Source organism: Pelodiscus sinensis, unplaced genomic scaffold (genome assembly GCF_049634645.1).
Source record: "Pelodiscus sinensis isolate JC-2024 unplaced genomic scaffold, ASM4963464v1 ctg34, whole genome shotgun sequence".
Classification (NCBI taxonomy): Eukaryota; Metazoa; Chordata; order Testudines; family Trionychidae; genus Pelodiscus; species Pelodiscus sinensis.
The window spans coordinates 8,256,557-8,283,212 of NW_027465849.1; the positions used below are offsets into that span (position 1 = coordinate 8,256,557).

At 53.6% G+C, this 26,656-nt stretch overlaps 1 protein-coding gene across 2 annotated transcripts in view; it reads left to right on the top strand.

The window, feature by feature from the left end:
- Window positions 1-350: 350 nt before the first annotated feature.
- LOC102451443 (leucine-rich repeat and fibronectin type III domain-containing protein 1-like protein) overlaps window positions 351-26,656 on the top strand; it is a 137,667-nt gene continuing 111,361 nt past the window's right edge. For both annotated transcript variants that reach the window (XM_075915272.1, XM_075915270.1), the window contains exon 1: window positions 351-555. The gene's annotated coding sequence lies outside the window, so the exon portion shown is untranslated. The remainder of the gene's footprint in view (window positions 556-26,656) is intronic.

Here is a 26,656-nt window from a genome sequence, read left to right on the forward strand (position 1 = left end):
AAAGTCCCAGCCTTTTGAATCTCTCTTCATAGGGGACCCGTTCCAAACCCCTCAGCACGTTTGTTGCCCTTTTCTGAACCGTTTCCAATGCCAATGTACCTTTTTGGAGATGAGGCGACCACGTCTGTAGGCAGGATTCAAGCTATGGGCATCCCATGGTTTTACTGGCCAAACTTGACAGCGGGGCCTCCTCCCCCGCTGGACCCCGGGGGGAAGGGGAGCCCCCCCCCCAGGCTGTTCCCCCCCAGGGCCACGGGATCTGGCCGCCCGGCGGCGGGGGGAGGCGCTCTTGGCTCGGCGGCTGCGCTGCGCCCCGCCCCGTCGGCCGGGCAGCCGAGGCTCTGCTGCGCCTGCTCGCGGCCGCCTCCGCCCGCAGCCTGCGCCCAGCCGCGGCTCGCCATGCAGCGGAGCCCGGGCTCGGGAGCCCCGCGGGGGGCCGCCGCTGGAGCCCCCCGGGGCAGGTCGCCGCGGCCTGGCTGAGCTGCCCTGCGCCCCCGCGGCGGGGGCTGCGCGCTCCGGAACGCCGCGGTGCCAGCGCCGCGCCGCCTGCACACGGTAACTCGCCCTGCCCGCCGGGGCGCACACGGGGGGGTGGGGCGGTTTCCCCGGGGTCCCGGCCTCGGGGCCTCTTCTGCCGGCCCGCCCCGGAGCGGGAAGGGAAGGGGGCTGGCCGGGGGCAGCCAAAGGGGGGGGCGCTTCCTCTCCTCTCCCCTCCTCTGGGGAGGTCTGGGGCGCTGCGCGCTGGGGTTGCCAACCGCGGCTGAGCGCTCTGGGGGCTTGGGCGACGGAAGGGCCCCTGGCTGCGGGCGGGGGGGGGGGGGGGTTAATCTTTGGGGCGTCTCGCTTTCCAGGCTGTGGAGCGAGCCCAGGGTCTGGCGGGGAGCAGGGGCCCCAGCGGCGGCGGGGAAGGAGGCAGGGCGCAAAAGCAGCGTCTGGTTTTTCCACCGATTTCTGCCTTGGTGCCTGCCGGTCTCTCTGCAGCCGCTGTGGGACGCGTTAACCCCCCCCCCCCCCGATAAATTGCATTGTCATTGGCAGAGGCGCCTTCTCGTGTTGCCGGGGCCAGGGCGTTCGCATGCCCTCGCTCCGGAGCGAAACCGGATCGACCTTCACCTGCCTCCACGCCAGGCTGCTGCTTGTGCAGTGAGGCGGCGCTTGGCCGAGTCGATTCCCCCCCCCCCCCATCAGGGCTCCTTGTAATTGGACCCTGGGCGCTGGGGAGACTCAAACTCTTCCAGCAGAATCCTCTCAGGCGCTTTCCTCCTTCCCCTTTGCTTCCTACTTGGCAAGGGCAGCCAGGCAAGCAGGAGCTGCCCAAATCGGAGCTGCTGTCCACGGAGGGGGGCTGGGGGTGTGTGGCTGGTCTCAGTGGGTCTGTAATGTATGCACAAAAGTTCCAACCTTCCATTCCTACTAGGGGTGTGATAGGGCAGTGGATTAACCGAGAAGCAAAAGCCAGGACATTTTTTAGCAGGCTGGCCGGCTCAGTCCTGGCTCGCGCCGGGTCTAGGATCTACCCCCACTGCAGCTCTGCATTAGGAGCCAGGTAGGCAGGCAGCCCGGCTCAGCTCTGTATCAGAGGCAGCAGCGTGGGGCGAAGGGGAGCTGGGTTTTAAACAGGCTCCCTTCGCGGACCAGCTCCCGCCTGGCACCCCGCACCGCTTCCTCTGATACAGCGGCAGCAGCACAGAGCAGCGGGGGCTCCTCAGGAGTGGGGCCGGAGTCCCCCGGGGACTGTAGAATAGTCGATTAACCGATAAGAATTCACAGGATTAATCGACTGTTCAATTCACCGAGATTTATCATCCCTACTTCATACCAGGGGGGGTACCCAGAGAGTGCGACTGGTGAGCGGCGCGGGGTTTGCGTGGTCGCAGGGTGGCTCTGTCCTACGGGCGGCAGAGTTCATTTTATTTTGGTTTTGGAAAAAAGATCCCTTGTGTTCCTCCTATTCCGTTCACCCGGCCTTTCAGGGCGGCGGGCGGCCCGAGGCCGATGGAATGATCCCACTCCGGTCTCCTGCGGGAGATTGTGGGATTGGCACCGAGACCTTCTAAGGTCGTGCGGGTCACACTCAGAAAGCAGCAGCCGAGAGGGCTGGCTCGCACGGAGTTTGCTCAGAGAGGACGAGCCCATTCACGAGAGAGCATCATTTCCACAAAAGAACTAGACCTTCATCGGGGGCAGTGCGGGAGGTTGAAACATCCCGAGCTCACCCTTACCGAAGGAAGTTTGTTGGAAAGATGCAAGAGGCTTTCCCTGCAAGGTTCCTTTAGTGCCTGTTCCTTCTAGACGCTGCCCTGGGAGCAGAGGTGTCTAACGGCGTCTGCGAGGCAGGCGTGCCATTTAATCCCTCATTAAACCTTGAAGAGGTCTTCCTCCTGTTTTAATAAAATTTTAGCCGGAGCGAGGATTGATTCCTCCCCCCCCCCCCCCACCTTTCTGATCAGAATAAAGATGAAGCGCTTCTACTGAAACGCCAAGCTGTGCATTACAATATTGCTCGTCGGTACAAGATTGCTTCCAGATGAAAGCAGGGATGCTGCCCTGGAGCAAGGTTAAAATACTGGTTTGCCGCCACGGATCACTCTGAAAGGGTGCGGGGCATGGATCTGGCTTTGTGACTACAGCGCTGGGTGGGATCCAACATCCCTTCTGTCTGGGGAAGGGTCCGCAAAACAGGCGGGCTGCTTTTTGCTTCTCAGACGCCAGTTGCACCTAATTATGTGGGGGGAATGAGGCAGCTTGATTGTCTCCTAACCCCTCCGCGTCCGGCTCCTGCTCTCCGCTTGTGGAGTGCTGCTTTGATTTCTGTGTGTGTGATTTCTGGGGCGCGGTTAAGCTAGACTTGCTTGGCCCCTCTGGTCTGCGAGGCCCCAGCCTGCCATGAAAAAGAATTCTCCTAACCGGTTCGGTGCTTGCAGAGATGACCACAAGGGGGCCCATGGTATGTTTTATTCCAGTGGAAACAGACCAGTCTATTCCAGGCTTCTGTTCCCCAGATCAAGACGTGCAAAAATCATTCAGAGCGTAGCATCCTACTTATACGACAGCGTCAAGGATGGGGGCCCCGTGTGCAGAGTGCTGCCGCGGGAACGCTGGTTTGGTCGCACGAGGAAGGGGCGGCGTGCGAGCTAGCCTGCGAGTGAGTCCACAGATGCCCTGTAAGAATGTCTGTCTGTTTCACGCCAGCCCATCCAGGCATCCTGGGTAATTCTTTCCTCCCGGTCTCCCCCTTCCTGCAGAGTAATGGGGATTCACCCTTGTTGTTCTGTTAAGGCCAGGAGGGACCCAAGAGGCCAGCGGGTTTCAAACTTATTTTTTCTCATGACCCAGTTGACAAAAATTGTCGATGCCGCGACTTGGCATAATGTGGCTGCCGTGTGGGCTCCGGGGAGGGGCTGAGGGTGGAGCTCTGGTGTTGGGAGGGAGGGTCAGGGTTGGGGCAGGAGGGGCTCCTGGTCAGACCGTGCTGCGCCCCAGAAACAGCCCTCAGCAGGTTCCCAGCCAATGGGAGGGCAGAGCTAGTGCTTGGGGCAAGGGCAGTTCGTGGAGCTCTGGGCGCTCCCCCCCACACTTAGGAGCCGGGTCTGTTGCGGCTGCTTCTGGGGTGCAGCGCAGTCTGCAGTGCCAGGACAGGCAGGGAGCCGCCTTAGCCCCCCCACTGATCCCCCTGCAGCGCGCCCGACATCCCCGTCGTTTCAGACCCCCTTCTCTGGTCTGATCTGCATCCTTACAGCAGGGGAATTATCCAAGGAAGGGCCCGTGCCTGCTGGCGGAGTGTGTTTTATGCGGTGGGGCAGGTGGCCATGTTGCTGTCAGGAGGTGTAGGCCCGCAGGCGGGCGAGGTCCGATCTGTGTATTCGACGCCTGCCCACCTAGGCTGCATGGGTTTTAGAGCGCCCTGCACTCTTGAGCGAAAGAGGCCACCGGAGAGAAAATCTGCCCCACCCTTCAGGTCCCTGCTCACTGGCCCGGCTGCGGGGCTGGAAACTGAGGGCCGCTCACACGGGCTTGTCTGACGCTTTCATTAGCAAGAGTGCCATTGGGAGCTTTGCGGTTGTGCTGGGGAGGAACCGATCGAACTGGCCTCACCAACTCACGTTCTTGCGCGGGTAGGGCAGCTCGTACCATTTCGGGGGGGGGGGGGGTCTAGCCGTTAATTGGCAGAACTTTCCTGAGAACGTGCAAACTCTCCGTGCCAGAACGAATAAGAGCGCAAAGGCGCTGATGTAAAATCTCCCATCCATCCTTAAAAAGGCACTAGGAGGAGCATGGCCAGCAGATCCAGAGACGTGATTATTCCCCTTCACTCGGCTCTGGGGAGGCCACATCTGGAGTGTTGCGTCCAGTTCTGGGCTCCCCACTATGGAAAGGACGTGGGCACGTTGGAGAGGGGCCAGCGGGGGGCGACCAAAACGATTCGGGGGCTGGCACACATGACCTATGAGGAGAGGCTGAGGGATTCGAGCTTGTTCAGTCTGCAGAAGAGAAGAGTGAGGGGGGATTTGAGAGCAGCCTGCAGGGGGGTTCCAAAGAGGATGGAGAGAGGCTGTTCTCAGTGGAGGCAGGTGGCAGAACAAGGAGCAACGGTCTCACGTTGCAGTGGGGAAGGTCGAGGTTGGAGATTAGGAGAAAAGATTTCCCGAGGCGGGTGGGGAAGCGCTGGGCTGGGTTCCCTAGGGAAGTGGTGGAGTCTCCATCCCTAGAGGAGTTTAAGTCTTGGCTTGACCAAGCCCTGGCTGGGTTGATTTAGTCGGGGTTGGTCCTGCCTCGGGCAGGGGGCTGGACTCGATGCCTCCTGAGGTCTGTGCCCACCCTGGGTTTCTAAGATTCTATAAAATAATTAGCTGGTGAAAAGTGCCCAAGTCCTCTCTGGGGGCAGATGTTCCCTTCAGCCACACAAGGGGAAAACGGGGCCCAGATGTGACGGTGGACGGTTTTTCCAAGTCCAGTACACCGCAAGCAACCCTCTGAGGCCCTACAGGCCCTCTGTGGCCCTTGGCCAATCTGTGATCTTTCTGCTGAGATTGCCAATAGAAATGTGTTTGGAGAAAAGTAATTTTGGGTTTTTAATGAAAAACCAGGCAGAATGTGGTTAGTCAGCATTTTCAGGTTTGGGTTTAACACAGGGGGTTTCAGGCTTTTTTCTTCTAAATTGAGAAGATTTTTTTTACAGGAAAAGGTATTCACCAACATTGTTTTTTCCAGTTGTTTTTTAATTGGAAAAAAAAAGTGCCTGGAGAAACGTCAGCAAAAACACCCACCCTCACCCCCGATTTCCCGGGAAAACAGAAATGGCCTTTTACTCCCCCCCACCCCCCAGCTGGCTGTTGTGTTGGTGGGCGTTGGAAGTGAGTTTTCCTGGCAGTCGTTAATGAAATGCTGCCATGATAATTACTTGGCACATCAGTGGGCTCAGGCTGATTAGCTCACCATGCCGGCCTCGGTTTCCAAAAGTGACCAGGAATTCTGGGAGTCCACATTCGCCCTGAAAAGAGGTTGTGGGTTCAGTATGTTCGGGCTTCCAATTGTGTGTTTTGAGTTGGGAGCATGGCCGGATGGATAGGATGCTAGATGGGCACCTGGGCCACCTACATTCCCATTCCCCTCTCCGTTCCTCAGTTTTCCCACCTGTAAAATGGAGCTCATGATGCTATAGAGTGTTATAGGGTGTTATAGAGAACTTTCTGGGTGTCTGGCTGGTGAGTCTTACCCACATGCTCAGGGTTTAGCTGATCGCCATATTTGGGGTCGGGAAGGAATTTTCCTCCAGGGTAGATTGGCAGAGGCCCTGGAGGTTTTTCGCCTTCCTCTGTAGCATGGGGTACAGGTCACAGCTGGAGGATTCTCTGCATCTTGGGGTCTTCAAAGTATTTGAAGGCTTCAATATCTGAGATCTAGGTGAGAGGATTATTCTAGGAGTGGGTGGGTGAGATTCCGTGGCCTGCACTGTGCAGGGGGTCAGACTAGATGAACGTAATGCTCCCTTCTGACCTTAACGTCTGAGTCTATGCTTTATAAAGTGCATTTGCATATGCCGTGGAAAAAATCCAGAGATGATCATTTGTTTTTACCCCAAATCCCTGGTCACATCTGAACATTTAAGCCATGGCTTAAATGGTTTCAGGCACAAGGTGAGCTGAATCTTGCAGCTCAGGAACGGCAAAGATGTCAGGGTTCAAAGTCAAATCCCAAATCGTTAGCCATGAGAATTCACCCTCGTTCCAGATAAGGTGCCTGGCTTTTTTTTTTCTCTCCTGTGCCTGCATGCTTTAATAGGTAGCAGGTTTAAAACAAACCAAAGGAAGTACTTCTTCACCCAATGCACAATCAACCTGTGGAACTCCTCGCCAGAGGAAGTTGTGACGGCCAGGGTTCACAAAAGAGATATGTTCATGGAGGTTCGGTCCATCAGTGGCTATTAGCCAGGATGAGCAGGAATGGTGTCCCTACCTCTGTTTGTCAGAGGCTGGGAATGGGCAACGGGGTGGGGGGATCAGTTGATGATTCCCTGTTTGGTTCACTCCCTCTGGGGCACCTGGCATTGGCCGCTGTCGGCCGACAGGACACTGGGCTGGATGGACCTTTGCTGTGACCCATGTGGTCGTTCTTTTGTTCTTATGTTTTCATCCCTATGCACTCTTGGTGATCGATCAGGCCTGTCTACTCATAAAGGGGAAGCCCCCTTGCTCAGCGTAGCCAGCTGTCAGGTTGTGATGAGAGAAACCCCTCTCCATCGTTCTCAGCATCATCCGCTCCCAGCCGGACGGGCTGTCCCCCGGCCAAGAACTTGCATCCTTCCAAGGGCTGTTTGTCTCTGCCCGCCTGAAAGGTTATCCGGGGCAGGGAGGCGACTAATTCCCGTCCGCCGTGTCTCTTCGGATTCTTTTCAGCCAATGGAAAGGTCATTATCATCTACATGCCTGTTCCGGGGGGGTTGCACTAATCTAACAGGGGAAACGTTTCTGGGGCTATAATACGGGAAATTCTGCTGCATTGTGAGGGTCTGGACAAAGGAGAGCTCTCGAGCATCTTTTCAAAAGAGGAGCTGCATTGATTTTTTTTTTTTTTTTTTTTTTGTAACCAAGAGAAACCGTGCGCCTCTGATCCAGTGCTTGGTTTTCTGTCCTTTTCCAGAAGAGCAATTAGCGGAGGGAAATTGGCACTGCTCAGCCTGGTTGTGACAGGCGTCGCGAGGAACAGAATTCCTTTGAAATCGGGGCAGATTCGCCTCTGATCAGCCCTGATCGCGTTCCTGTGCATTTGCAGGATTGCTGAACCTCTGCTAAGCCCAGGCATAGTGCTGAGTACGATCCCGTTAGCCCCAAGTGCCGCCTTCCATGAAAGCGAGCGGGTCTACGTATTTTTTTTTTAAATCAAAATGAAATTACGAATGTCTCATTGAAGATCTTTCCGAAAGGGATTGTTGGGCAGAGAGCAAGGAAGCAGCAGAAGGCAACCAAAATGATTCGGGGGCTGGAGCATATGACCTACGAGGAGAGGCTGCGGGAGTTGGGTCTGTTTAGTCTGCAGAAGCGAAGAGTGAGGGGGGATTTGAGAGCAGCCTGCAACTCCCTGAAGGGAGGTTCCAAAGAGGCTGGCGAGAGGCTGTTGTCAGTGGTGACAGATGGCAGAACAAGGAGCAATGGGCTCAAGTTGTGGTGGGAGAGGTCCAGGGTGGATATTAGGAAAAACTATTTCCCTATGAGGGTGGGGAAGCGCTGGGCTGGGTTCCCTAGGGAAGTAGTGGAGTCTCCGTCCCTAGAGGTGTTTAAGTCTCGGCTTGACAAAGCCCTGGCCGGGTTGATTTAGTTGGGATTGGTCCTGCCTAGAGCAGGGGGCTGGACTTGATGACCTTCTGAGGTCTCTTCCAGTTCTATGATTCTATGAAGAAATGCCAGCCCCGTCTTTGCAGCTCTGGTACTGCCTTCGATGCTTTCAAGTTTTCCCTTTTCCTGAGACTTTCGTGACCCCCCCCCCCCCCCCCAGGCCCTCACCTCCACGTTCCTGAGTATCCTCAGTCATGACAACCAAATGCAAGTTGAACCTCTCTAGTCCAGCACCGTCGGGACCTATCGATTTCAAACCAGAGAATTTTGCAGACCATGGGAGGCCAATAGGGTCTAGTGGCGTTACCAACACTTCCAGTCCTTGCTGGGCTCTGAAAAGACAGTGAGGCGTAAATTAGAGCCAAATAACAGCACGGAACGCTGAGAGTCAGGACCAGGGTCTGCAAACAAACTTTATGGGACCATGGGAAACTTGGTCCCATCCATGGAAAGTGGAACATCCAGCTCACTCAAATCGTGCCGGACCACGGGTGTTGCCGGACCAGAGAGTTCTGGACTAGAGAGGTTCGACTTGTATTTCTTGTTCCAGGAAAGCATCTACAGTCTGCTGGGCTGCTGTGGGGTGTGTTACCCCCTTTTAGGGAGCAGCATGCAGCTTCGAGCTCAAGCAGCCAGGGCCGCGCTGCGGGGATAGGTGGAGGGAGCAGTTAAACCCACCCAGGCTATACCTGCCGAGCCGATGGAATACTGGTCTGTTTAAAACAGCGGCTGTGCCTTGCCCCAGAGGTGGCCGCCTTTAATGGATGGAGGAAGCCCTTGCTTGGGAGGCAAGGCACAATGCAAATGACCAGCGCTGCTGTACATGAGCCCTGTGTGCGTGGCCGGCTCCAGGCCCAGCTGCATAGTGGCCGAGGCTGTCCCTGTTGCCCTCAGGCCTTGTTCCAGAGCTGCAGGGAGAAGAACCGCGAGCGTGGTTCCCTGGAGATCTGCGAGGTGTTGACTTTGTGACCCCCCACGAGCTGGCCGGTGCGTCTGGTCGGTGCGCCTCTACTGCCCTCTGGTGAATGGAATGAGAGCTGGCCAGTGTGGATGGGTTTAAGTCCCCCCCAACCTCCCAAAAATCATTGCTTGAAATCAAGTTTCCCACTGACACATCTTCACCTGTGTCTTCAAACAGTGGTGCACATTGGAGCATGAAAACGTGTTAGATCACAGCATGTCCCAACGTCGAAGAGGGAATTTTTTGTGAACATTTTTTTAGAGAACTGTATTTTTATCAAGGTAGGGAAGAGTACCTAATACCCATTCCCTGTGTCAACCTGCAGAGGTAACGGTAGTACATTAGGGATGGTAAGAACTGAAACATACACGTGAACACAACAGCGCTTCCTGTTTTGTTAAATGGAGTCGGCCATGTTACATACATGTTTCACGTTTGCAACGGACCCGGCGTTCTGACCAGTGTTGCCATAAGATGAGCAATTGGGTGGCCATGCAGAAGAGATTTAGGTGCTACCCCGCTACTTAGTAGAGCACCCACAGCTGTCCGGAGGCAGTAGCATGTGTTTCTATTGGTGGTGCACATCTACATGTGCCCTGGTGCACATAACAAAATTTATTCTGCACACAGGTGGCAAAAATTAGAGAGAACAGCTCTTTTTTTAAATTTCAAATGTTATTAGCACCGACAAGTCCTCAAAACACTAAATGTGTACAGGGTCCTTAAAACTTAGAATCATAGAATCATAGAGCTGGAAGAGACCTCAGGAGGTCATCGAGTCCAGCCCCCTGCCTTCTACAGCTCCTTTTCATTTCTCCCACCCCCATTTTAATTCAAAGCTGATTCCAAGTTACCTGAAAAGCTAAGGCCAGGTCTATGCTAAAAGGGAATGTTAAATCAAGATGCACAACTCCGGCTATGTTAATTATGTAGCTGGAGCTGACGAACCTTATCTCAAGTTTTCCCATTGTACTCACAGTGGGAGACCGATGGGAGCAAACTCTCCCGTCGGCTTCCCTTACTCCTGGTAGAAGCAGGAGTACTACAGGGGGCGCCCTCTGAGTTTGATTTAGTGAGTCTTAACTAGACCCGCTAAATCAAACTCCGGAAGATTGATCACGGCAGCTTTGATCTTCCATGGCCTAAGACTGACTGGTCTTAGAGTGCACTTAATTTTGGAGTTAGTCCCGTTAAAAGTAAGTGGAGAATGGGGTTCCTGCGGGAAAGGCGACTAAGCCAAAAAGAAGGGAATTTAGTGGCGCAAACAGGTCGTCCGCTCCGCAGGGATACGTCTACACAGCTTATTTCGAAATAAGCTATTTTGGAATAGCACGTCTACACTACAGGGAAACCTCAAAATTAGTCTGAGACAGTCTTCCCTAATGTGGACACGCTACCTCAATTTACCTTCAATGGCCCTGAGGCGGAGCTATTTCGAAATAGCAGCAGTGGAGCGTCCACACGACTGCTATTCCGAAATCGCTATTTCGGAAGAGCCGTTATTCCGCGTGGAATGAGGTTTACAGATTTCGAAAGAAGCTGCCCGTCATTTTGAAATCATTTCCAAATAACGGAATTCTTGCGCAGACGCTCGCGTTGAAAGAACTGTGTGGTGTAAACGCACCCCAACCGACTTTAAACTGCGTGAGCATTGGAAGGAGAAATGGAGAGCCACGGTCGCTGACCATGGTGCTGATCATGGTTCTCAAACCACAGGGGACCTTCACTTGGTAAGGCCAGCGCTGGAGACGTTTTTTTAGTAGATTTAGTTTCTCCTAAGCCCAGGCCGGTGAGAGGTGCTATTTCCGGAGTCTCTTTCCTCTCCGCTCGGTGCCTTGTTCAGAGAGCCCAGGTTTAAGGAAGGGAGTGTTGAAATCAAGTTTAAAATAGGGCGATTACATTGAAACCTCTGTTTATACAGAACTGATATGTGCAAAGTACAACTGGAATAGGCAGCTTGGGGTTTTCAGTGAGAGAATGGCAGGTTTTCAATTACTGTGTCCTGACTATTTATTTTTTTCAGATGATCTCTCTGTTCAGAAAGGTCTTTTGTCCTGTTCCCCTTTTTTGAAAGAAATGGGGATCGGCTGCATCTTTTCAGGCAGATCACAATAGGGATATGAATGTGCGTTTAATTAAATAACCGTGTAATCACTGACAAATTTCAACAGTTACACGGTTACACTTAGGGCGGCAGCCAGCTCCCCGGGAGCCAGGGCATGAGGGGAGCCGGTGTAAAGCCAGCTCCCTGCACGTACCGCCTCCCACCTGCCCCCCATGCTGTGTGGGGAGCAGGCGGCCCCCAGAAATCAGTGCATGCAGGGAGTTGGCTGTTAAGGGGGCTCCCCATGCGTCCCGGGAACCTGTGTGCAACTGCGAACATGAGCTGTGTGTAACTGCGAAAGTCATACATGGTTTGTGGCAGTGCGTCGGGGATCCCCGATTCTGTACCCCGTCTGCAGCAAGATGAGACACTGCCAGCCAGTAGAACAGAGGGGCTCTTGCTTCTCCAGGACGCAGCACGGCCCAGCCGTGGTGTGGACATAAGGAGTTAGGGGCTGGCAGTCCTAGACCCCGTGGGGTGGGATACACAGGCCCATCAACTCCCAGCACTCTGCTTAGTCTGTTCTTTCCATGATTTTCCAGCCAAAAACTGCCCAGCTCCCAGGCCCTGCCCTCTAGCCAGGTAGCCGTCTCCCCCTCCCTTCCTTTGTCTCCCCCCCCCCACACGCCCCCCCAGGAAGAGCCTTGTTATCTGCTCAGGCTGGGACTAGGTGTCTGGGCCAATCCACATAGAATCCTAGAGCAGGAAGAGACCTCAGGAGTCATCAAGTCCGGCCTCCTGCCCAAGGCAGGACCAATCCCAACTCAATCAACCCAGCCAGGGCTGTGTCGAGCCGAGACTTAAACACCCCTAGGGATGGAGATTCCACCCCCTCCCTAGGGAACCCAGCCCAGCGCTTCCCCACCCGCCTAGAGAAATCGTTTGTCCTAATCTCCAACCTAGACCTTCCCCACTGTAACTTGAGCCCATTGCTCCTTGTTCTGCCACCTGTCACTACTGAGACCAGCCTCTCTCCAGCCTCTTTGGACCCCCCCTTCAGGAAGTTGAAGGTCGCTCTCAAATCCCCCCTCACATGTGGGTGAGCCCACATCACCGCATAGGGGCCCCCAGGTTATAGAGCAGACAACCCCCCACTACGTCACAGTTACACTTTCGCATCCCTAGATCCCAGCAGCTCCTAGTTCTAGGCCTTGGTGGTTCTCCGGTCAGTGCTGGGCATGAATTCGACACAGCTGTTTCAACTCCCGTCCCCGTTTCTGGGTGTGGGCTGCTTGTTCCGATGATTATCTCGGGGTACTGACGAATGAGGCGGAAACGTGGCCATGTGGCGTGGCCATCTGAATTCAATCAGTGCTGTGTAAATGGGCGTAGGCGCGCCTGCCACTTTGCCTGTCTGCCGTGGGGGCTGCCAGCGCCGCTGAGCCAGCTTCCAGTCCCGTCCTGGGCCAGCCGGTCCTTCAGCGTGCTCTTGGGCCAGGCTCCCTTGCAGAGGTCAGCGTGGCGTGGAGCATGGAGCTGACCAAAGCCTGGGTCTTCTCTCTCCTGCCATCCATCTCCCCCCTCTGACAAACAGAGGCTAGGAACACTCTTCCATACCCATCCTGGCTAATAGCCATGAATGGACTTAACCTCCATGAATGTATCTAGTTCTCTTTTAAACCCCGTTATAGTCCTAGCCTTCACAACCTCCTCCGGCAAGGAGTTCCACAGGTTGGCTGTGCGCTGTGTGAGGAAGAACTTTCTTCTATTTGTTTTAAACCTGCTGCCCATTAATTTCATTGGGTGGCCCCTCGTTCTTATCTTATGGGAACAAGTCAATCACTTTTCCGTATTCACTTTCTCCACACCACTCATGATTGTATAGCCCTCTATCATATCCCCCCTCAGTCTCCTCTTTTCCAAGCTGGAAAGTCCTTGTCTCTTTAATCTCTCCCCATATGGGACCTGTTCCAAACCCCTCAGCATTCTAGTTGCCCTTCTCTGAACTTTTTTGAATGCCGGTATATCCTTTTTGAGATGAGGAGACCGCATCTGTATGTAGTATTTGTGCTGTGGGCGTCCCATGGATTTATGGTCCATCCCAGAAGACGTAATGTCCACAAAAAAATCTCTTCTCTGTGGGGATGTGAACAGCTAGCCGACTGTCCGATTAGCAGATGCTCATTGGATAGTCGATACGCTAGTCGACTAGTCGCTCTCCCCGTCTTGCTGCCTTGCTCGGAAAGAGGCAGCAAGGGGTAGTGGGAAGAGGAGGGGGTGTTTCACATGGCAGCACTGATGGAGTCCAGACTCTGGCCTCCATGCGGTGCTGCTGCTTTTAAACGCCACGGGGCCAGCAGGGGGCTGCTTGCTCGCCCCCTTCATCCCCGCTGGCCCCATGCACCCCACAGCGCTTTCGCCTTTCAAGTGTAGCAACAGCCCTGGGGCGGAGATACACACTTCAAAGGCGGAGGTGCCCTCACTGACTCATGGAATAGTCCATGCCAATTGCATCGACTATTCGATTAGCCGATCAATCGAAATTGAACGTCCCTTTCCGCCTCCCGTTGAAGGGAAGCCGAGTTTCCGGCTTGGATTCTCTGGGTCACGTTGGCACGAATTCTGAGCCGGTCGTACCCTGGGCTAACTTTGTTCCTGCTCAGCAGCGGAAGTGGAAATTTCCAGCACAACACCTTCCTGGAAATGTGGAGAGGGCATTTGTGCCGGTCATCCTGAATGTGCTGGAAATACGGAAGGAGGTTGCAGTAAAACGGGAACCTCTGCTGGCGTGCCGGCGATGTCTGTGTTGTAACGAATGTAAGGGAACAGGTGCGTGGCCACCCATATTGGTTTGGGATAGGAGAGGAAATCCGCAGAACGGCGGGCTTCCCGTAATGGATAGAGGCTGCTGTTAATTGTCTTGGGGTGAGACGGGCTGGAGATGTTAGTCTCTCCTCCCACTGTTTAGGAAGTAGAGATTGGGAAAAGGACTTGAGTGAGGAGGCTACGGTATCAGCTGAAGGTAGTAATGGCTAAAGCGTCTGCCTCTGGAGCCTGAAGTTGTGGGTTCAAGTCCCACTCTGGTCCAAACCTGCAGGCTTGATCAACCAAACATGTGCCAAGATGTGGCCACCATCCAAGAGTGATCCTTGGATGTGTCAATGGCCAACTCTCAGCTGAGAGCAGGGTGTGGATCCTGCTGGAATCCCATGTCCTGTCCGAGTGCCCACAGCTTGAAAAGGAGATGGATGCATTGGAGAGGGTTTGGAGAAAAGCCCGGAGAATGAGCAACAGGCTGGGAACCCTGCCGTAGAGGGGTCAACCCAAGGAACTCAACCTTTGTTTTAAGAGAGAGGAGCGTTAGGGGTGGCTTGATCCGTTTGCAGGTAACTACGTGGAGAATAAAAACGTCATTATAGAGCCAAAGACTCATAGCATACGAAAATGGGAAGGGACCTTGAAAGGTCATTAACAAGCCCAATTCTTTCAGTCTTCCCTCCTGGCTCCTGTTCTCTAGATCTTGAATCATTTTTGTTGCTTTTTTCTGGACCTTCTCCAATGTCTCCACATCTTTCCTGAAACGTGGGGCCCAGAACTGGACACAACCCTCCAACTGAGGCCTGACCAGCCTAGCAGAAAAAGTTCTAACACGATCCAGTGGCTGGAAATTGAAAGGAGAAGGATTCAGATTAGAAAGAAGATTCACATTTTTAACAATAGAGATGTAGCCGTGTTAGGCTGGTCTTGCTGAAACAAAACACAGGACTATGGAGCACTTTAAAGACTAACAAGATGGTTTATTAGGTGATGAGCTTTCGTGGGCCAGACCCACGTCCTCAGAAGAAGGAAGTGGGTCTGGCCCATGAAAGCTCGTCACTTAATAAACCATCTTGTTAGTCTTTAAAGTGCTACATAGTCCTGTGTTTTGTTTCAACATTTTTAACAGTGAGGATAAGAACCATTGGAGGCATTTGCTGGCTCGGATGGATTCTCCATCGTTGGGTATTTTTGTAATCAAAAGAATCCTTAGTGTAAGCAGAAATTATGTCGGGGTAGCCGTGTGGAGCTCTGACTGCTCCACAATTCTTTCTTTGCCCGCTGTAACGAGAAGCTGTTTCTGGGTTTTAAAATTACAGATTCCTAGAGTCTGTTCTCAGGTGAACTTTCATCTGACTCCAGAGAGAATCCTCGACTTTATATCTTTCCCAGCATTGTTGCAGGCAGCGTATAATGCTAAAGCTTCTGCCAGATTCCACGTTTCCTGCCGCGCCTGTTTTCCCTCTGTAGATATAATGCACATCAGAGAAATCCAGCCAACTCACTCAGATTGAGAAAACCGTACGCTTTCCACATCTGCCCGTTGGGTACTGGTCCTCCGCCTCATGTTAAGCCCACTCTAAATATTTTCAGCTGTGTGTGTTTTCTTTGTGTCTATCAGGCAGGAGCATTGTGTATTGATACAAATGAATGTCTAAGTTTTGTTTAATTAAATTACCCCTTTGAACAGCCTGGCTGATATTTGCAGCTATTCCCACGGCTCCCCTTAAATGTGGCAAGACCGGGAGACCACCAAATATAGACCCACCAAAGGGCAGAACGTCCCCTGAATTTCAGTCCCCCGAGAGCTAGCAGAGTTCTCCTGGTTTATGTTTCGGGGGAGACACGCAAACTGGAATCGGTAAGATTGGCCACCTGTGTGGTGGCAAGGAGAAATGAGCCCTGTTGATAATAGATGTTCATCAATCTTGATTGAATATGTATTCTTCAGTGTTGAGGGCATAAGTCCTTTTGTAGCGCTCCTACGTGGGTACATTTCGCACCACTACTTTGAAAACCTGTTTCCTATGAAATATGTATGTGTGTGAAAATGATAAACTTTATATACGCCATTTAACCGGTTAGCTAATTAAACAGGATTTCACATCCCTAATTAAGGCCTAAAAATCATGACAGGAGTGCAAAGGGAATAAGAAAAAGTTATTTACTTGTTCCCATAACATAAGAACTAAGGGTCACCCAATGAAACGAGGAGGCAGCAGGTTTAAAACAAAGCAAAGGAAGTTTTTCTTCACTCAGTGCACAGTCAACCTGTGGAACTCCTTGCCAGAGGAGGTTGTGAAGGCCAGGTCTTTCACAGGGTTCAAAAAGGAGCAAGATAGTTTGGTCCATCGATATTTATTAGCCAGGAAGGACAGGAATGGTGTTCCTAGCTTTTGGTTGTCAAGGGCTGGAAATGGTTGAAAGGAGAGCAATCATGTAATGGTTCCCGGTTCTGTTCACACCCTCTGGGACACCTGGCGTTGGCCGCTGGCACACAGGACCCCGGGTTGGATGGATCTTTGGTCTCACCCCGTCTGGCCGTTGCTACGTTAATACAATGTGGCGTCATTTCAAGTATAAAGCGTCTAGCTAGTTAAGCACAAAGCTCCAAAGGCCAGAATGGGTTTATCATATGACTATGACGTCGTGAGACCTCTCGATCAGGTTCGTACTGGCTATAGATTGGCATTTTCCAGCCGTACAAATCTAGGTCCTGAGTGGGACAAGAGGTGGTCCCAGAAGACCCCGGGGGCTGCTTCCTGGAGTGCTGATAAAGCCACTGCTGCTCCCCTTCCTGCTCTCGGGGCTTCTCACCACCCTGTCCTGCTGGGCCAGATCTCCTGGTCTCCCCCAGCCAAGAGACAGCCCTACGATCACCACCCCACTCCCGCAAGAGCAACACAGACACAGCCTCTCCAGGGCTGAGGCGAATGCAGTTTTGGGCCCAACTTCCAGGAAACCCAACCCCCAAGAAGGGTCAGAACCCCAAATACACCATGCAGGCAAGCCCCCTTGAACACAGAACGGAGGATGTATGTGCTGACTGTGTAAACAATGATTTACACTGAGCTTGCTAGTAAATAAAAGTGATTTTTATTACCTACAAGCAGCGGGGTCGCAGTGGCTGCCAGTGAAAACAGGCCGAGCAAAGGCGATCACAAATGTAAAATTACAAAAATTGCAGTGCTAATTCTCACACCCTGACCGCTCAGTGCAAACTCCCCCTAAAACTCTGCTTATTTCAGCTAAAACTCCAAGCCAGGGCAGAACGTTTTCCCTGGGGTCTCTGGTCCATTCTCTTGGGAGTGGCATGCCAGCCAAAGACCAAGAACCTGGAAAACTTTGCATCTTAAATAGCTGTCCTTTTGGGTGCAAATTCTGTTTCTACGTTCCACCCTGCCATGGAAAAGTACCTGGAGGTCTACCAGTTCGGGGGGGGGGGTCCCCATGTCTTCCTAAAACCAACCACTGCTTAGACTTAAAGGACATTAAGAGGAGCATTTCCAGCAGATCTAGAGAAGTGATGATTCCCCTTTATTCAGCGGTGGTGAGGCCACATCTGGAGTACTGCATCCAGTTCTGGGCCCCCCGCTATAGAAAGGATGTGGATGCATTGGAGAGGGGCCAGCGGAGGGCAACCAAAATGATTCGGGGGCTGGAGCACATGACCGAGGAGAGGCTGAGGGACTTGGGTTTGTTCAGTCTGCAGAAGAGGAGAGGGAGGGGGGATTTGAGAGCAGCCTTCAACGTCCTGCGGGGGGGGGGGGGGGTCCAAAGAGGCTGGCGAGAGGCCGTTCTCTGTGGTGGCAGAACAAGGAGCAACCGTCTCAATTTGCAGTGGGGGAGGTCTAGGTTGGATCTTAGGAGAAATGATTTCCCGAGGCGGGTGGGGAAGCTCTGGGATGGGTTCCCTAGGGAGGGGGTGGAATCTCCATCCCTGGAGGTTTTTAAGTCTCGTCTTGACCAAGCCGTGACTAGGGTAGTTTAGTTGGGTTGCTCCTGCTTTGGGCAGGGGGCTGGACCCGATGACTCCTGAGGTCTCTTCCAGCCCTTGGATTCTATGATGCTATGACAAAGGAGGCTGTTTACAGTTGATAACCGGACATTGAGGAAAACACCCTTGAGGGCTTCCATTTGCCTATGTAAAACCATCAACCATTCCCTACCCTGTATCTTTAACTTTGCATCCAAGAGTGATACATACACCCAAATAAGAGACACCAATCCAGCAGACTGTGACATTAAAATTGGTAAGTTACATGAGGCATTGGTCTAAAGCATCTTCAAGTTATGAAATTGACTCCTGGATACAAATATGCATAAAGTGTGTGTGGGAGGGGGCGGGGGGGAGATCCTGAAACCGTCACACTTCGCACATCCTGCCGGATGAGAAAGTTGCAATTTTCTTGGTCTGTGTAGCAGCGGCCAGCCGAAAGCGGTTCTTTGTTCTGCTGCAGCGTCTGGCAAATGTGCCGGCAAGGCCTCGTTCTGCTTTGGGGTGCACTTTTCCTCTCACTTACCACAGTCGCAAAGAGGTCAGGTAGAAAGAGGGTGAAATCTCGCCTCTGGAATCTCCCTTGTTCTTTTTAAAATCTAGAAGGGGGCGAGTTTTTTTTTTTTCTTACTCCAGTTCCTGTCTTGTTTTCCTACACGAGCCGTTTCCTGCAGAGAGAGACGGGTAAAATGCATCGAATGGTTTGTCGTGTTCATCCTCCTTGCAGGCATTGACCCCACCGACGTGAGGTCTTGCCATCAGAGGCCACGGGCGCCCCGGTTCAGGCATAACTCTCGGCTTGCCTGGCCCAGGGATGGTGGCGGCGGGGATCCATTTCCTACAGATTATCGCGCGATAGCTGCAGGGAGAACTGCAGATAAAGAGCCCTTCAGATTTCTGTCCGCGCGGGGGCTAAAAATAGTTCCCTTCCTTCCCAGGGTGTGAATTGCCATTGTTAATTTAAACAGGCTCAGGACTACAGAGAGAAACCACATGGCTGGATCTAGATCACAGCTGAGCTTTAACGAGGGCCGTTGGTTATACAGCAGCGTGGTGCTGGGACGGGAAAGGACTCGTGCGAGCTGCCCGAGTGAGCTGGTGATACTTGGCTATCAAGTGCCTGGTCAGACCAGAATCCCAGGGCTTGAAGGGACCTCGAGAGTCACTGAGTCCAGTCCCCGGCCCTCCCGGCAGGACCAAGCACCGTCCACATCAGTGTTTCTCAACTTTTTTTTTGATAATGTATCCCTTTTTCTAGAAAAAAAAAATGTAGAAGTACCCTTTTTCTTTAAAACAGAAGTACCCCCAGTACCTACAATTTTCAGACACACAAAATTGTCGTCTACCATTGCAACACATTTGTTTAAACAACTTCATCGTAGCTGGAATCATAAATGAAATGTTGGGTGTAAAAAGGACAAAAATAACAAAGCGTTGTAAAAATTAAAACAAATTCAGTTTTCTCCAAATTTCAGTTGTTGACGTACCCCCCAGACTTCTCTCGAGTACCCCGAAGGGTATTCGTCCCCCTGCTTGAGAAACCTTGATCTAGATCATCCCTGACAGGCGTCTGTCCAACCTGCTCTTCCATATCTCCAGGGATGGAGATTCCACAACTGCCCCAGGCAACTGATTCCAGTGTTTCACCACCCAGACAGGTTGGAAATTTTTCCTGAAGTCCAACCTCAACCTTCCTTGCTGCAATTTCAGCCTATTGCTTCTTGTCCTGTCCACAGGCGAATAATTTTTTCTCCCTCCTCCTTGTAACCAATGTTCCCGCTAAGGGGTGTGCCTGCGTGGCCGCGCACAAAAAATGTGTCCCCTGCCCATCTCCTCCGGAGAGCCGCACATCAGCAGGGCTGGCTAAGACGGCATAGGGTCGGAGGCCAGGCGCTGGCACAGCTGCAGGAACTTTTTGTGCATGGGTGTGAGTGTCGGATGTAGCTCCGTGCCTCAGTTTACATGGAAACATTTCTCAGTCGTCAGATGGTTTGCTCAGGCTCACCCATCCAGGTCAGAGGGCCTCACGCAGGGCCAGATACGATGCTACTCGTATGCTTTTATAAACAGCCTACCTGCTACTCCTCAGCCAAAGGTTTGCGCTTCCCCCTCTTTTCATGCACTAAAATTGCTGCAAAGCTCTCGGCCGCTGGCAGGTTGTAACGCACCCGTGTGGAGCTTGGTGTTTAAAGAGTTTAGCTCATTCTCATGATGACGCTGCGAGCTGGTTTCGCTGCCTCGGACTCTGTGCCTCTCGACCAGAATCTTCTCCCTTGACTTGCTCTCCCTGGGATCTGAATCGCATCGTCTATTTCAGCGGAGAACCGTTATCACGGGAAATTGACTTTTACTGGGACCGGTCAAGAGCAGCATTAAACCTGTCCCTTTGTCGTCCGGCCGGGGGGAGGGATACTTTGTCACGGGTGCACGCAGTATTTCAGAGACTGTACAAATGGGTTTTTTTCCCCCCTCACAAATTATCTTCAAAGTCTGCCTGGCTCCTCTAATAGGGTTCCGGGGAAAACCAAATGGAAGTAGTTTCTCTTCCTACACTAATGTAACGAGAACAACGCATACAGAGCTTGCCAGCTCCGCTCTGGACCAGAGCTGCTAAGTCCTTCTTATGAATATTTTATACTCCCATCAGGTCTGTCTGCAGCCTCCACTCTGGGGAAAAAAAAACAAAAAAAACCCAACCCTTCCCTTTTAATGCAACACCCGCTTGCTCTTTCCCTAAAACCCCTGCAAAATCCTGACAGGGATGGATTGTTGGAGACTTGCCAGTAATGCATTCCACAGCGGGGACGCGAGGCGTAATGCAGGGACTCCTCCGCTCCCACCTGTCCGGATCGCTCCCCTGGTGGGGGGCGGGTGTTTGACCCTGCATGGGACGCGCTCGCCGCCTCTCGGAAAAGATCTCTCGGCATCGGAAGAGGGTCAGAACAGGGCAACCGGAACGATGAGGGCTTTGGAACGGGTCCCATACGGGGAGAGGTTAAAGAGACGGGGACTTTTCAGCATGGAAGAGAGGAGACGAAGGGGGGATAGGAGAGAAAACCTCTCCCCTTCTTGAGGTTGAGCGGCAGTCCTGGGGTTCCTTGTGTTAACCTATATTGTCCTCCCTGCCACCCTGCCCTTTGGAGATGTATGGGTGGCCCCCCTGACTCCCAAGTCCTGGGCCCAGCCTCCCGTTTAATTGGTTAACCAGTTAAACATTAGATTTAACTGGTTAATCCCTTAAAAGGAGGGAGGTCCTCTCCCCGTCCCCCCCCCCGGTCCTCTCCCCGTTCCCCCCCGTCCTCTCCCCGTTCCCCACCGCGGGTAGGAGCTGCTCTGGCCAGGTCTTCCATAAACCAGTTAACCATTCACATCCCGACTTTGCAGCCCCCTGGTAGGGAAGGGCCATGGTGCCCATTTAACAGATGGGAAGAGCGGGTCCCTCCTGGGGAATCTTTGGATGAGCTGAGATTTGAACCATGGCCCGGCCCGAGGCTGCCCGGTCAGTGCTCTCCAGTCTCCCCTCAGAGGGGCACCGCAGATGTTAGTCAAACTCGGCATGAACGGTTCCCGGGAAGGCCGGTGGCTTTGCGGGGCGGTGCTGGGCGAGGGGGCGCTGCTACTGAAAACAGCCTGCGCCATGTCGCCTCAGTGTGCGGTGAGCGAGCCTTAGCCCTGGCCCCCCGCTGATAGCTGGGCTGTCCAGGCCTAGAGATAGAAGGGGGCATTTGACCCGGTGCTAGGGAACTGCTGTCGGGCTGACTTTGTTAGTCACGTGGCCTTGGTTCAAATCTCAGCTCATCCAAAGATTCCCTAGGAGACTGAGTGACCCGCTCTTCTCATCTGTTAAATGGGCACAATGACTCTTCCCTGCCAGGGGGCTGCAAAGTAGGGATGTGAATGGTTAACTGGTTTACAAGAGGATCTGGCCTGGCCAGAGCAGCCCCTACCCGCAGCGGCGGGGAGGGAGGACCAGGCCCGACTCCCCCACCCACCTAGACTGCTGTCGGGTGTACGGTGCGTCTGCCTGGATCCTGGTATTTCTGTGCACCCGTGGGGGGCTGGTGCACGTACAGCTCCCCAGGGAGCATCTTCCGAAGCGTTGCCCAACTTGGCTAAGTTTCCCCCATTGGCTTTGGCTCGTCTGGCAGCGGAACATGCTGCCGTGTGCAGCGTCCAAGTTGTCGTGCGCTCCCCGTCCCTGGCAGCGACTGCATTTACCAAAGGCGCTACGTTATCGCCGCTCGGCTCATTGACCAGAACCGTGCACGACCCACGGCACGGCGAGGGCAGCCCTCGAGCGAGGAGCGGGCGCACGAACCACATGGGGCCGGCGGGGCGGTTCAACGAAAAGCTCTCAGGACTTGTTCCATGGGCACGGAGCCCGGCCTGCAAGAGACTGGGTCTGGTTCTTCTCCAGCTCCGCAAGGACGCCGGGAGCGAGCAGCAACATCGCGACGTTTCGTTTTCCTAGCCAAAGGAGGTGCCGCAAGGAACCGGCAGCTGGCCCAGCCTAATCACGGACTCCCAGGCGTCCGCAGATGTGGTCGCTTTGTTGCAAGGTGCAATCGGCGCTGAGCACGCTGGAAGGACGCCCGGTTGAAACGCTTCTCCGCAAGATGTGTGTGTGTCTTGGCCGTTTGTAGCGTAGATTCATGGACGCATAGGACGGGCAGGGACCTCGAGCGGCCTTTTAGCCCTGTCCCCTGCACTCACGGCAGGATTAAATAGACCTGGAATGCTCAACCTTTCCCCCATCACGTAAGAACGAGGGGTCACCCAATGAAAGGAAGAGGCAGCAGATTTAAAACAAACCAAAGGAAGTTTTTCTTCATGAAGTGCTCAGTCAACCTGTGGAACTCCTCGCCAGAGGATGTTTGTGAAGACCAGGACTTTAACAGGGTTCAAAAAAGAGCTAGATCAATTCATGGAGGTTAGGTCCATCAATGGCTACTAGCCAGGATGGGCAGGGAGGGTGTTTTCCAGAGGCTGGGAATGGATGAGAGGGGATGGATGACGTGATGATTCTGTCCTGTTCACTCCCTCTGGGGCGCCTGGCATTGGCCGCTGTGGGCAGACAGGATGCTGGGCTGGATGGGCCTTTGGTCTGACCCCATCTGGCCGCTCTGATGATCTTTCTGAGTCCTCCTTCCCCAGTAAAAAGTCCATGGCCCAAGAGTGCCGGGGCAACTGAGTTTTTTTCGTGTAACAGCCAGGACCACCCTAGGGGGTAGCAAGCAGCACGCAGGCCTGGGGTGTCACAAAGCTACTCCCTGAGCCCGAGCATCTAGCCACCTTTCTGCCCTCCTTGCAGGCCACGCGTCTTTAACTTGCTGGCAAGAGTCCTGTGGGAGGCCATATCAAAAGCCTTGCTCATTTTCAGGGGAGGGGGCGTGCGACACGTCACCTTCCTGACTCTGGACATCACAATATTCACGTGGCAGGATGGAGCCAAGGGGCGGGAGGGAGGGAGTTCAGGGCCGGGGTGCAGGAATGTGAGGGCTCTGGCTGGGGGTGCGGACTCTGGGGCGGGGTTGAGGGGCTCAGGGCTGAGACGGTGGGGTGCAAGGACTTTAGCTGGGGGGGTGCAGGCTCTGGGGTGGAGCTTGAGGGTGCAGGAGTGAGCTCCACATTTGGGCTGGGGCTCTGGGCTGGGGATTGGGGTGCAGGCTCTGGGCTGGGGGGGTGGACTTTGGGATGGAGCCGGGGAGGAGGGCGTGGGGTGTAGGAGGGTGGGATGGGGCTCCGGTGTACCCGGGTGGCTCTCTGCTGGGGATGGTGAGGGGGGCTGCTTTCCTCTGGTAGTTTCAGGTCTTGGGGAGACATTTCTCCCCACTGCATCCCTGAGCTGAGGCTTGGGGGGCCCTAGTGCATCCGTGCTGAAGTAACTTATAACGTCAGGGCAATGAAGGAGAGAGACCCGGGTAATCCTGGCAACTCTCCCACCCCGCAGGCTGATGAAGAAGGTGAGAGTCCCGCTGTGGTCACTGCCCATCTGGCCTGATGGAGAACTCCTGTCCTTTCCACCTGAGCCTGGGAAGTGCCAGCCAAGCGTCCGAGAGGGGAAGGGGAGCGGGTGGAATCTCCATCCCTGGAAGTGTTGACATCCCAGTGTGCCCAAGCCCTGGCTGGGCTGATGGAGTCGGGGCTGGTCCTGCTTTGGGCAGGGGGCTGGACCAGGTGTCTCCTGACGGCTCTGCCGACCCTGGGATTTTCTCTGATTTTGGGGAGGATGCTCAGGACGATGCCTGAATCCTTCTGGCCCTGGTGGCTTCGGAGTACCTCCAAGGGGAAGTGCTTCTGAATGTGGTCGAGGACCCTGGAGAAGGGCGCGTGTCGGGATCGGAGAAGGGACTGAGACAACGTTTCCTACCTCATGGGGAGGCAGCAAACCAGCCCCCCCGGGTTCTCAAGGCGCTAACCCCGCTGCGCCTGTAGGTGTTAGTGCTTTCGGGGAGAGATCCGTGTGTTCATCCCAAAGCCCTTGCATGTGTTCGGCCTACTTGCATTCATGCTGCGTGGATCACAGAGGGGCGGAATGATGTGCAGGGACCTCTGCGGTCCCGTAATTCGCAGCCGCCGCAGGTGAGAGGTGACCGAATCGACTCATTTTCACCTGGAAAGTCAGACAGATTGTGTGGCCGGGAAAGGAGGGCTTAGGAGCTGGCTACGTGAATTTAATTTGTTTTCTTCACTAAGAAAGGGGCAGCAGGAGGCACCGGGGCAAGCAGACAGTTCTGTGCTGAGGAATGCAGGCGTCCCGCAGCTTTTGGGGGGGTAATTAAAGGAGAACGTGGCAAGACGTTTACAATAGGGGCACGGCTGGAATGCTTACAGCTCCTCTTGGCAATCGGTAGCGGGTTTTATTAACAGCCACGCTGCGGCTCAGATAAAATGCATTCTTCATTGCCTGGCCACGGGCGCTCTGCGGGATGGTCCGGGCCACCTGCGCGGATTGGCAGGGTTCTCGTTCCGGGAGCGTGTGCCAGGCTCGCAGAAATGGGCACACGTCTCATGCTGATAATGGCGGCTTTCAAGATGTTCCAAAGGAAGAGGACGTGCTCTGAGAGAGTTCAGAGATTGGAGAGATTTAAGAGCAGGTTGGACTGACATTTATCCGGGATGATCCAGATCAGTGTTGCTTAAACTTTTTAAGACCAAGGAACAGCAAACAATACTTTTTTTTTAAATGAGGAACACCAAGGACTTTTTGTTGAGAAAAAAAAAAAAAATTGCCTGCCCCTTTAAGGGCAGCCATTTTGAATTCTGTTGTTCTCTGCGACTGAAGTTTAAGAAACACTGATCTACACGGTGCTTGGTCCTGCTGTGCGGGCAGGGAACAGGACTCGATGACCTCTCGAGGGCCCTTACATAAGAACGACCATACTGGGTCAGACCAAAGGTCCATCTAGCCCAGTATCCTGTCTGCCGACAGTGGCCAGCACCAGGTGCCCCAGAGAGGGTGGACTGAAGACAATGATCAAGTGATTTGTCTCCTGCCATCCTTCTCCAGCCTCTGACAGAGGCCACCATTTCTATCCCCTGGCTAATAGCCTTTTATGGACCTAACCTCCATGAAATTATCTAGCTTCTCTTTAAACTGTTATAGTTCTAGCCTTCAGAGCCTCCTCTGGCAAGGAGTTCCACAGGTTGACTACACGCTGTGTGAAGAAGAACTTTCTTTTATTAGTTTTAAACCTGCTACCCATTAATTTAAACCTGCTACCCTTCCAGTTCTAGGGTTCTGTGAAGCATTTCATAACATTTGTCATCAGCTTTGAACCCCAAGTTTTCGGCAGCTTGGATATAAGCAAAGAAACTTCGCCGATGGGTCAGTGTAAGTCCTGTGCAAGCAGCCTGCTGTGCACCCATTGAAACCCTGCTGAAATCCTAGTGAAGCTCTGTCACGTTCCTGAATTGGAGGAAAGCAGCCAGATCGCTGCTGCACCCCTAGGTGGGGGTGTTGGCCCCAGAAATTGGTGTGAGGGGAGCCATGTGGGGTATTGAATGGGAGCTTGTTGTTTTCTGAGCCTGTGTACACTGTTTATGTGAGTATATAATGTCTGTGTGTGTAGATCTGTAATCTGTGTAGAAACTGAAGATTTCCCTGCATGTGGTTAAGCATTGGGCAGGGCTGAGCCTGTGGACATGCTAATTACCTGTGGAACAATGGTTCTCAATGGGCCAAAGACACACCCAAAGAATGGGGGCTGTCCTGAGAGCAGCCAGCAGGGAAGACAGAGAGGCTGAGGACCAGGTGACCTGCTACATACTGGAAGAGGCCAGGAAGGAGTATAAAGAGGCCATGTGGTCGATGCCATTTTGTTCTCAGCTCAGCACTTCATCCCAGAGGCAGCACTGCAGGGATTGAAGAGCCCGGAAGACCTGTGAACCCATCCTGATCCTAGGATGTGCAATAAGGACTTTTAAACCAGCAGCTGCAACATCTCTGCTAGAGCCTGCACCAAGAACTGGGAGATTCGGTGCATGTAACGTACTGTACTTTAATAACCTTACTCTCAGGCTTTTCTTTCTTGTGATAATAAACCTTTAGATATAGATGCTAAAGGATTGGCCCAGCGTGATTTGTGGGTAAGGTCCAGAGGGTAAATTGACCAGGGATCTGTGGCTGGTTTCTTGGAACCGGACAGAACTTGTTCGGGGTAGGTGGGATTGGGTGCTAGGACCCCCCACCTGTGTATGAGGCCCGGGGCCATCTGGGGCACGGATATTGCTGGGGTGTCAGAGGGGTTTTGCTCGGGAGGCTTCAGGCAGGCAGCTGAAGCGCTCTGTGAGACTGGTTTGTGGCCTGTGTGGAGAGGTCGCCAGTCAGGGGGACTGTAAAGAGCCCCGGATTTGAGCAATTCGCCCTGAGCGGACGCCCTAAGCTGTGCCCAGACACGGCCCGGACCGTCACAGTGGCGTAGTCGGCAGGATCCACAGATCTTGGTCAATTGAGCTTTGGGATCAGGACCCTACGCTGTCTAAATTTGATTTTTGGTGTTGAG